Here is a 13,177-nt window from a genome sequence, read left to right on the forward strand (position 1 = left end):
TGAAGAAGATTGTCCTAAATACATAAACAGTAAGTAATGTTCTGTACATACAGTATATTTTGAAATGAGACAAATAAGTGTAGTTACTGGGATTCAAACCCGGTTAGTATTGTTGGATGACAAGTGTCTATCCAACTGAGCTAAGAGGCCAGTAATTAAGGCCAGTAATTATTTGTGTGTGTTTTGTTACTTCAACCATACTACAACCTGACTGAGCCTCTTACTAACCCCAACCATTATGTAGTGTCCCATGTAAAGATGTAACGTGTACAACCTCACTGAAAGCCTAATACTAACCCCAACCGTGTCCCGGTGACAACAAATTGACACACATGTCAACACAAAAAAAATAAATAATAATAATTACTGGCCTGATAGCGCAGTAAGATCGTTCATCTTCCTAGCAGATGACCTGGGTTCGAGTCCTATTAACTCCATTTATGGTTCACTTTACTATTTTTTTTCGCTATTTACATGGCCGGTAAAGGTTGCTAAACTACAATACGTAACACTTGGTCGTATTTTGGTGCATGGCAAAACGGCCGATATGGTCATTTATTGTTGGAGGACTTGTTGTTTGAAATCATTACAGTATTGTTGTTTGTTTGCTATGTTCCCACTCATTTGGTGTCCATTTTGTTAATAAACATGTGGGTTGTTTCAAATGTCCAATAAATGTAAACAGTGATATTAATATGTGATAAGGGAGGGAAAATACTGTATGTGTATTCAGTTGGCGTTCACAAGAAATCATATATATGTGCCATTGTGCATTATATGTAGCTACCTTATATGGGCAGTCAGACCTGCAGTGTAAATCCAGCTGAAGAGATCCATATTAGGTGAAAGACTGATGGAATGGAATTATCACAACAAAGACACATGGATGTTTGCACCCTGAAATTGATTATTCAATCCCAATGCAATTCATAATGAAATTCCATCTGGAATAATCTTTAAGGCTGGGAATTGATTGTGAGAGGCTGCCTTGTGACTAACACTTTCTTATCACTCATGGTTTTCTTCATGCAAACACACAGACAAAACACATAAAGATTACGCTGAAGCTTTGGTTGCTCCAGCAACAGAATATAAGATACGGTTTTCCAGTCACTCTTGGCAAATGCTTATAACTGCAACAGCAACTAATGCTCCCGTTTCAGTCTTGTAAGGAGGATTTACACGGTCAACCAGAACTGTATAAGGTTGGTATAGGAACATCCAATTGAAAATTCTGATATTAAAAATATATATTATATTGCCTTGATGTGACATATTTTAAATTACATGCAGCATATCTGGATGCTGTTGTTTCATACTGGAAATCAAACATTCTGTTGCTACGGCTCAAGGTATTTTTTCCAGTTTTCAATTTGTATTTATAATCTCATTGTGTGGAAATCTGTGCGTTCTGATGCTTATCTGGGGTTGTCTGCCATCTTCTGCTCTGTGTTTAAAGACCCTCATCCATTTTTAACCCACCAATCAGTGCTAAGCAAAATGGCCGGACGGACGATTGGATGCAAGGATCGCTCTCCACCAATCAGCTGCACTCATTATTCACCACAAGGACATGGCTTAGGCGTAGAGTGGTCGTCTCCCATCCGTGAGGTTGTGGGTTCGAACCATGTCGAAGTGTCCTTGAGCAAGACGCTAAACCCCGATTTGCTCCCAGTGGACCTGGCAGCGCCCTGCATGACAGCAGCTGACCACTGGTGTGTGAATGGGTGAATGTGAGGCTTTGTATAGCGCTTTGGGCACTACAGTATATGGTGTAGATAAAGCGCTGTATAAAAAGCAGTCCACATGTCTTTAGGGGTGAAGAATGAGGGGAGCCACTTCGATTGGTTGTGAGTCAGCTGTGTTCACTCCCACAACGCTGCGTAACACCGGCTTCTATCTACACTAGTCTAGCAAAAAAACAAAGGAACAATAACACCACACATGCACTTAAACTCCTGCTAGACTTGCACTAGGCACGAAAATAGGAAGTGTGTTAAATGGTGCCCACAGCTTTGAGGTTGAGTTTTTACACAAGTTGCAATATACTGTCAATGATGTACTCTTTACTTTACAGGATGCGATGTGATGAAATAATTGTTGAGTAAAAAGAAAAAAAAAAGAACGATGTGCTGTGAGACACCATCATTAATATCAATACATCTCAAATGACCCTGCATGTTCTTGCAAAGAGCCTAATGGAGCAAAGTGCCCGAGTTTGATGATGATGATGATAACTTCAGAATTGTGTTAAAAGTGACATTAAAAATTAACCAGACTTACACATCTTTCACATTAGCTCCGGTCTCAGAACATTAGCATAGTGATGTTAAGTGTGATGCTGTAGTGTGACTTACAGTTCCTGACCCTCCCTGCACCCTCGTGTCAAGATATTGGCTCACATCAGGATCTTGATCTCGAGTTCATTTCAAGAAAATTAGTTACAGTTTTAATGAAGCTTCTTGCTCGTGAGATCAATGAACTGCTTGACCGTGGAGATGTGGTCAATTTTAGGGGCGGCACGGTGGATGACTGGTTAGCACGTTTGCCTCTCAGTACAGAGGACGCGAGATCGAGTCCAGGTTTTGGCCTTCCTGGGTGGAGTTTGCATGATCTCCCCGTGCTTGCGTGGGTTTCCTAAGGTTTCCTCCCACATTCCAAAGACATGCATGGCAGGTTAATTGAACACTCCAAATTGTCAATAGGTGTGATAGTGAGTGTGGATGGTCATTCGTCTCTGTGTGCCCTGCGATTGGCTGGCAACCAGTTCAGGGTGTACCCCACCTACTGCCCGAAGCCAGCTGGGATAGGCTCCAGCACCCCTGCGACCCTTGTGAGGATAAGTGGTTGAGAAAATGGATGGATGGATGGATGGTTGTTTTAGCCCATATGGTTATGGGCTATTACAACAACCAAACAATGTTCTTTTTAGACTGTTCAAGGCATATACTGATTTATGTGAACTGTCTTAGAAACTAAATGGCCCAAACGCCCCAAACCAAACTGCTTATTCTATAGAAGTTAAACAATGCCCTTAATGTATGTCTTTGTATTTGCTGATGTTTTAAAACGGGTTGAGCTGTACAGACCATGGAATAGTGCTGATTCATGTTGTTTGATGATATCACTTTACAACTCAACTGCATGGGTTATTTATTATGTCTGGACAGGGGGATCGCACCGCCTCCCACTGCATTAAAATAAAGCTAAACACACCCAATTTCACAGTCTTTCTCACTCTGATAAACTATATGGACACAAATAGACATAAGCCTTAATCATTTATGTCAATATAAGAAGCCTTAGAACAGTAGGGACCACAATTTTGTGGATGAGCATGAGAGCTGGGACAAACAACTGATGAACTGAGATTGGAGCAAAGCCCCCACAACACAAGCTTGTATGAATTAATAAACAAAACTCCACATAAATACATTAAAACATAAATCCCCCCCCCAAAATTTTAGTTATCGCTGGATCACTATTGTAGATGTTGGCATAAATTGGCAACTATGCAAAATATGCGTATATTATGAGTGAGCTTGAGCCTATGGAGGGTACAGAATATATATAATAATAATAATATATATAGAATATATATAATAGTAATATGCAATTTTAAGGAAAATGCTATATTGTGTTATATACAGTAGGTCTTTCTTTACAATTATACGTCTTAGTTTTTTTTTTTTTGGGGGGGGGGGATTTGATGTATTAAAAGTACTAATGGTATCTGTACTTGGTATCGATGACTACTCAAGATTGGGAAGTCGTACTAGTATCACTCTGGAAAAAAAGAATCCCTAATTATATATATATATATATATATATATATATATATATTAAATCACTGTATTGCACTGTATAAAGACACAAACTGATTTGTCATAGAGAGTTGAATATTCTATCAAAAATGTCAGATTTTACACAAACCCAGCTCCCTCTCTGCAGCCTCAATTTGTTGAACCCCCGTGCCATGTACTGGAGGAGACCAGCTCACATTCACCAATGCTCCAGTTAGACCGCAATGACGATGGGCTTTCAGCCAAGTGAGCTGTAGTGTGCACATTCTTCATGCATGGAGTTTCCAAACATTGGTGCTCCAGGGACCAATTTTTGTAATAGAGTCGAGCAATTCATGTTGGGGGGCATGCTAGCACAAGGCCACACAACTGCTGTCGAATCACAAAGTATGCACTTCTTACTTGTACGCTGCTGCTGAAGTGCTCAAATATTTTGAGTCAAAGGTTGTTCTACTGTTGTACTTACTTTACTTTAAAAAAAATATTCAGAAATGTCCATACCCTGAGTAATAAGTATCAGTGAAAAGAGATTTTGAAGAGGCAGCTGACTACTTTCAAGGACATCATCACATATTCCATTTCTTTATCAGTTTTTGAAATATATAACAGCAAAAAAGTAATAGACACTTTTAAAAGAAATTATATACAGCAGAAAAATAAATAAACAAAAATAGTGATGGTTTATAATTGCATCAGTACATAAGGATTGAAAAAGAAAATGGGACTCTGGTGGATTGCTATTGGTATTGCACACCTCTTAATGTAAAATATTTACACCCCTGTTTATTTCCCCTTTTCTCAGTTTAATGATAACAAGTCAATTGCCGTCTTTTCCCAGGAGTGTTTTGCCATCACTCCCAATTTTAAAAAAACAAATATACAGAATAGAACCGGATTGTTCATTGGAATCATCATATTTTCTTCAGCAGTTTACTGTAAACCACAAATAATATCTTCAAAGTGGTGGCAACAATTCAAGGTGTTTGTCAATTGTTTGTCATTGAACACAGTGTCATTTATTTATTTGCTATGATTTTAATCAGCTCTAAATAGGGATAGGTGATTACCAATATCAGGTATTAGTATTGGGCCGATACCAGCCTTATTTTAAAGTATCGGGTACTCTTGGAGGATGCCTATACCAGCCACCGATACTTCAGGCAAGAAATAATAATCTGACATTGATTAAGTCCTCCTTGGCAGTAGTAAGCGAGTCATTATTTGCTTCAGAAAGAAAGGTCTTTGTTCACAATTTTTTTGTCATTGTATCAAATTAAATTTTATATATCAAAAGTACTAGCGGTATCGGTACTCAGTATCGATGAGTACTCAAAAACTGTGTATTCATACTGCTATTGGACTGTAAAGTGGTATCAAACATCCATATCCCCAAACATATTTATATGCGGCTTCTTATATCCAACAGATGCAGCAGAATTTTTACCTATTTCTACAATTGTTTTTAAACAAGAGAGCATTTCACCCAACTTGGCCAAACATCTTATTTGGAAGCCACCAAAACATTATCTCCGTGGCATGCTCAATTAACCAGGGCCGAGACAGAAAGAAATACTTGCCAACAGTGATCTTAGATTGATCAATAGATCGATAGATAAATTGTGAATTTGCCGAAAATCTAAATATGAATTCTAAACAGACATTTTCTAAAGGAGATGGATGGGGATGCTTGGCAGTGCATTTCAGTAGGTATGCCCTACTGTTCCGCTTCCCAGCTGGTATTCGAAGCACCACAATTGAACTGATGGATGACTGCGGTAAGAAGAGTCTTGCTCATGTAATCTTCTTTTGAAGTGTGAATATAAATAGTGCTACCAATGATGCCATCCCCAAAGCAGCTGCATTCCTCTTTTTGCCAAATCCTCATACCAATACTAAAAGTAACACTTTTATATTAAATTAAAATAGCCCTGCTGACAAATTAAAAATTGAAATTCTGAAATGTACTTTAGACAAGCTACTGCTTAGATTTTGTGAGCTGTAGACCATTGATCACAAAAAGCTATTAAATATCAACCCCAACCAAAATAAAAACTTAAGAATATTCACTTGGAAACTTCAAAAAGTGTAAAGTGTGTCTATTAAACATTTTTTCTTACTAAAAGCTTTTCTGTAACTGTCACAGTAAAAATCACAGTTCATTAGTTACAGGTCAACTGCGTGTGGAGTGAGGTAGTGTTTCAATTTACATTTGTGACAAACCACCTTCATTGCAATAGTATTGAGCTAGCATTTATAGCATATACACAAATACCAACTTTCTAAAGATTGCGCTGCGATTTTCAATATAAAAACTAAAATGATATGATTAAAAATGAAACAAATTAGCGATCAGTCTAATCATTCTTTCACATGCTTCTCCGAAGTCACATCTAATTAGCAGTAAAACCTTGACATACATATTGTTTGTGAAATTGAAGATAACTGAAATGGTTTTGATAAATTGTTTTTTTTAACATTACAAATGAATGAAAAATATATCTGAACAGTTATACAACATACAACTTGTTAATAAACACTTGTAATTATTTACTAACCAATCCCTGATCACCAATCTGAGCATGAACACATCTCTATTTTTTGTTGAATATGCTACTGACCTTTCATCAATAAGATTACAAATAAATACATCAATGAAATACTATCTGAACAAATGTAGACTGTGCAATGTGAGGTTGAAATGAGTTGTAGATGTGCCTCATGTACCTCAATTTGAGCATGCTTAATTGTCACGGCAGTGTGTAATGAAGTTAACTGAGGTGGAAAAATACAATAAAAATAATTAAAATAATAATAATAATAATCACGCCAGTTCAGGGTGTACCCTGCCTACTACCCATTGACAGCTGGGATAGGCTCCAGCATGCCCGCAACCCTCGTGAGGATAAGCGGTGCGTAAAATGGCTGGATAGATTAACTTAAATATATAGTGACAAGGATGCTTAACAGTAACTCAGGAGGGTAATGAAATAAACATACTATGGGTTGTAATGTACACGAGTAGTCGACTAGTCAACATGTCCACTTTACTACTCCACAATGACCTTTAGAGCTTGAAGTTGTTAATCACCTTCTTGTCCTGCCTGAAAAGCAGGCACAGTCGCTTGGAGCAAAAGCTTCAGTAAGTGAATGAGAACCACAGAAGTGGAAAAATCAGGCTCCAGCAGGATTTTCAGCATTTTTTTTTTCAACACTTACATAAGGGAAAGGTGAGAATTTATTACAGTGAGTATAAAGAGGTCCGTGATTGTTTTCAAAAATCACAAATTCCCAATATGCAGAATACAAGGCCGAAGCGCGTCCACGACAAGGGCAGTTTTCTCTGTTTGGCCAACTTGTGCAAACTACCTCGCTGCCACAGCAACAAGCGAAGGGATGTTTTCCGTGGCTGCAAATACCACCATGCCACAGCGAGACACAGCTTCACATATTTTAGTAGGGAGAGCATAAGGGGACTCTGAAGGTGAGAGTTTTTTCTGGTCTGGTCAGGTATGGTCTGACCTGTTTAGTAAACCAGACAAAAAGTGATTCGGGCATGGATGAGGTTCTTGATGACAGAATCAATGAGTGATGGACGGAATCAGGATAAAGTTTTTAAGGTGAAAGAAGGCTGCAGGTGATGAATTCGATGTGGAATAAAATATAACCATTAGGGGTGAAACAAAAAACAGTTTGAATCTGAATATTATTAAGATGCGAGTGTATCAAATCAAACCAAATCGTCCCATTTTGAAATATATCGACATACGCAGCAAATCGTCTTTTATCATCTTTTTTTACATCCTGATATTAAATGGCAAATTAATTGTACCTACAAGTTCATTCAAATGCATGTAAAATAACACCACGCCACAACATCTCGTGACAGAACACAACCGTCAATCAGCAGCTATCTAAACAATAGTGACGATCTGATTGGCTGAATCATTATATAGGCTACGGGTGATTTATAATTACACACAGGCTTTCAAAATTCTGGCAAAACAGACCAATTCACCCCTGAGATTTAGTTTGAGTTCTGAATTGTACACCCTTTGGGACATTTGGCTTTAGGACCCCACTGCATAAATACACGCCCAAAAAAGACGGGACCTTTTGCAGATTGTATTTTAACCTGATTTGAAGCACATTATAATATTTATCTAAAAGCGTCTTGCAGCATGTTTGCCTGACAGCCCGCCCAAGGTTGTTGCTCTTTAATTTGGCACACGCTGTCTAATCAGATCATAGTGAGATTAGATGGCTTTCACCGATGTCAAGGAAAGGACAGCTGTCTAGGACACAGAGGCCAATGGAAGAAGGTGCATAAAACCTCAGAGACCTACGTCAACATTTTGTAGGATTGAGAAAAAGGAAATACTTGCTGTTATTCTGGCATGTTTTGCTTGCTTATAGAAAGTCTTTTGTAGGAGTGAAAATATTTCACCACCTCACTATTCGATCCAAATACCAATTATTGATGCATCTTGAATTGGTGCCTCTGAACCAGTGCACTTCTCTCCATTCATTATATCCCCTCCTAGAGCCGTCACCTTATCGTGGTGGAGGGTTTAAGTTGTCAGGGTCTTCGTACCCCTGGTAGAGTCACCCAGGGCAAACAGGTGAGGGACCAAACAAAACAGGACTTGACTCTATATTTATAGAGCCCTTTAAAACAGCCACAGTTGTTTTCTTAGGATGGAACCCTGGGGAAGCAGATACAATGAAAACAGCAGAGGCCCTAGAATTTAACCTTGTGGAACACCATCTTACATGTGAATTTATATTGCATATTCGTCTGACCACGTGTCGACTACTGAGCGCACCACATTTCCTGCAGCACAAATAGGCCAAGCAATGTAGCATGAAAGTCATCACAAATCATTTGAGTCGGGTGTGTGTGTTGACTGCCGTCGAACCCCTGAGACTGACTCACAGAACCCCTGAGGTTCGATCGAACCCAGGTTAAAAACCACTGGGCAAGATGAAGTCGGGCTCACCTCAATCCACAGGTCTGGTGCCAGTGTTTTTGAGAAGGGTTCGACCACATTTTTTCACTTCCACCTGTATGAAGTTTTGTATTATAAATATGAATTTGTACAGTGAATTTGTTTATGCAGTGGAGTAAGAATACTGCATATTTATTATGCAAACAAAATTAGCTTCAAGGTGGATCTCAAAACATAAGTGAGTTCTTTACGGTCATGACATCATTTTCCCAAAGCAAATATAAGTGACAGTGTTAATGCCGTACAGGTACACCAAGTAGCTACTCGGTTATCTTGGTGGATGGTGATTTCCGTCTGATGTATTTTTCTTTGTCTCAAATAGTCGAGACTGGCTGGGCGCATTTTTTCAAGTCTGCCTTCGAGGTTATGGCTTAACATTGACATGTAAGTAAGAGTGGCCCTGTTAACCTTTAAGATTGCCTGGTTATTACAAAGGATACCTTGAATGAGATGGAGGACCTGTAGCACTCCACCTTTATATCATCAGCTTCTCAAGATTCATGTCTCTTGAGTGAGTCAAGGTCATGTCAATGATAAATTGGACTACGCTTTTGTGCCTGAATTTAGCCCCTTTTATCTCTTTAAATCACTGCCTTAGGGCTCCAAATTGAGAAAACAGCCAGGGTCTCATTTCCAAAACCATCTGAGCATAATAAGTATGAGCTGTCCAATGGCATTTATGTGTCGATCTGCTGGAGAACAAAGATGGAGTGCACACTGCCAAGGACCCATTATTTCAGACCCCCACCGTTTGAGGGAATTGCAGAGGTACATCACCTCAGCACATTTTCATTGGCTTCATTTTCATAGACTACAAGACATTTTGTACTCATGGGCATTTTATTGTTCAGTCCATGTTTTCTCAATACCTTTCACAATACATGCCTGTATTTGCATTTAATATTACTATGTTGTGTACATTATAGTTTCATGAGAAAGATACAGTTTTATTATTATTTTATTTTTTAAGAAGAATCCACATTAAACAAATTGTATTGAACAAGTCTGACATCATAAATGCATGTTATTTCAGGCTTCACTGTAGTCCAACGTTTTAAAATGTTTCATGTCTGTGCGTATAATTTCCATTTCCAAATCTTCGAGCTGTGAGCGTCTTGTTTATGTTCCTTGCATCTTATGGCAATGGGCTAGATGCCACGGACTTACAACTTCCGGGTTCCACACATCAGCGTCGTTTACGTCCACTGATGGCCGAGTTCCAACACTCGCACCCCCACCAAGGGTGTCTTAACTCCCTGTTGACGGGAACGCCCAACCGAGGGGCACAAAGGTGGAAGCGCAAGAACTGGGACGCGGTCCACACGTCGCAAACAGGAAATGGAACCAACGCTGATGTGTGAAAACCAGGAAGTCGGAAGTCCCGCCTCCTCCGTGGCATGCACCCCTTAGGTATGGGTCTAACATTACATGTTTCCGCAAAGCTAACATTGTCATCATTAATAATTCACATTAAAATCACTATAAAAGGTAGCACGGTGGGCGACATGGTCTGCTGGCTGTGTTTGAATCTTCCGTTTGTATGTTCTCTTTGTGTATGGATCGTAATTGGGCTGGCTCCCTCATTCCAAATTTTATTGTATTTATTTTTTTAAATGTTTGAAAAAAAAATTTTTTTCGAACATTTTGCATGTTTAGTTAATTTATTGGCCATTTGTTTATAATGGATGTGTATTTGCACCCTGTGTTTGACTGGCGACCAGTCCAGGGCTCCAGCTCCAGCTCACTTTTGACCCTGCTCAGGATAAGTGGTAGAAAATGGATGGATTGATCTCCATAATTCAAAGGCTAATGGATAATTTAACCCCACGATTCTTATCTGCTTCCATCTATCAGAGAAATTATAGCTTAATTGTCTGCATCCATTGTCCCTCCATAAAAACAGACAAATGCTCTCTGTTGTCTGTTTTTCATGGATAGTCCTTGTAGGTTGGCACTCGAAATTACAAATTCATGAACAGTTGACTAAATTGTGCAGTAATGTTGATTTAAGGTACTGTCTCACGAGAGCAATGACGTTCTGCTGATTTGTCTATAGATGTATTTTTTTTTTTTTACATTCTATCCGGTTGTCAGTTTTTTTTTGTTGTTTCTTCTTCAAAATTTCAGTTTTTCATTGTTCTGTTTTTCATTGCTCGACAAATGGGAGGCGGACTCGACTGTATTTCTGCGACTGGTAGACCACAAACTGCTCCCAAGTTGAGGGAGGTATGGGAACAAAGAAAGGTGGGTTTTGTGTGTGCATGTTATTATTGTTATATATTAAAAAAGTTTACATACATTTTTTAAGAAATAAGTATGTCAGTACATACCTCACTTCCTAAGCATTCAAACAAGATCCTGAGCTATGTCAGCAGCCCAGAACTCTGCCTCACTGGGAGTTCTTTGTGCCGCCAAACCAGAGGGTCTAGTTCGATCCTGGCTCGGCCATTAAAAGTGAAAAAAAAAAAAAAATCAAAAAAAGTTGTACTTACAACATTATTTCATTATTTATTTATTTGTCAAGTAGGTAAGTCTTTTCTGGAAATCAAAAAATGGTCAACCTACTTAACATGCCAAATTTATATATCAACTAGTGCATCAAAGAAGATGGGGTTCATGCTAATTAAAACAACTTAATTCTTTCATACCCAAGGATCATAATTAATACATTAAGGCACAAGCCTAATATTTGATCAATATTTTATGTGTGAGGTTGCATCAAAAAACTGTAACTGAAATATTGATGTGTTGAAATCGGAAGCACATAACACAAACACAATTCTATTTTTTTGGGCTTTTAATTAACGTTTGAAATTCTTATATTCTTTGTTGATTCCATCTCAGCGCATTCTTCTCGTCGTCACATTTTACACTGATAATTGTGAGAGGGTATCTTGCTAACAAGTGTGCTCACTGTCATTAATGAGTGCAGTGTCTGTCATCACCGCAGGTTGGGAGTTGCAGCACCCTGGTGGAAGCTCGGAGCATCTCAGCATGCTACTAAGACGCTATGTGAGTGCTTGCACAAGCCCGTATGTTGCTTTTTAGGAAGCCCCTTATTATTTGTCTGATCTCATGTGGTTGGAAATGTTATAAACTTGCTACCATAGAGGTTTGTGACTAAGCTGTTTGGATGAACATTTTTAAAGTAAAGCTCTCTTGCTTAGTTTCCTTACTGAAGATGTATACAATTGGCAAGGGTCTACTTTAGAATGATTAAAAAATAATAATAATAATAATCCCCAAATACACAGAACGAGGCTTAAAAGTCCACTTTAAATTTCTGTGGGTGTGTTTGCTGAATGTGGTGAAACCAAATTTACAATCGACAGTTCGCCACAGTAGCGGTTAACAGGAAAGTATATTTGTGTGTCATTACTTTCTCATTGCCTGCGATTGGCTGGCAACCAGTTCAGGGTGTACCCCGCCTACTGCCCGAAGCCAGCTGGGATAGGCTCCAGCACCCCCCGCGACCCTTGTGAGGAAAAGCGGCTAAGAAAATGGATGGATGGATGGATGGACTTTCTCATTGACTGACTGCTGAAAAAAATGGAATCCGGTGCACACACTTCAGACTAGACCGCTTGAATAACAATTGTACAAATGAACACTTGATTTATATAGAGTCACACACTTTTTGAGAACAACCAGTTACTTTGCAGCCTTCAGAGTCTGTCTGTGTATCGTTGGCATGGACACAAGTCCCGTGCTACATGTGCTAACTCAACCGAAACCATCCATAGTACTGCTATGAGTAGCACTCCCGCTCGAATCTTCAACACGGATAGAACAGTTCCGGGACCCCAAATAGATGTCCAATAGGCCCAGCGTCCACATATTGAGTCCCCCAGCATCATACACTGTATAATCATATCTTGTACCCAAATTCCACGTTCACTAATTGTTTTCCCTCAACCAGAGAGTCCCGAATCAACAAAAAAAAAAGAAGGAAAAATCAACTTGATCATAATGGTAAATGGAGTGAACTTGTATGGCGCTTACTACACAATATGTTGTCCTAAGTGCTTTACCAAGCTTTATATTAATTTTCTTCAGAACATATTGGAGTGTACACCAACGCGCCATGTGGTAGTTTCAAATAATTTATTTTAATATCCAGTATGCCTTTTCGCATACTGGACAATAGTGCTAAGCTAACCTGAGTATTTTCATCTCTGATCTGGCGTCTCACAGCCCTATAATGTACAGCATCTTAAACGTACCATATATTATTAGTTGTATAGTGTATCTCAACCATATATTAGATCAATATAGATAGATCTTTTAGCATGATTCTCTAATTAAAGTACAAACATGTAATTATTTTATCTATCTTAAAATATATAATTAAGTCCCCTTTGTCATTCT

The sequence above is a fragment of the Vanacampus margaritifer genome, chromosome 10 (genome assembly GCF_051991255.1).
Source record: "Vanacampus margaritifer isolate UIUO_Vmar chromosome 10, RoL_Vmar_1.0, whole genome shotgun sequence".
NCBI lineage: Eukaryota > Metazoa > Chordata > Actinopteri > Syngnathiformes > Syngnathidae > Vanacampus > Vanacampus margaritifer.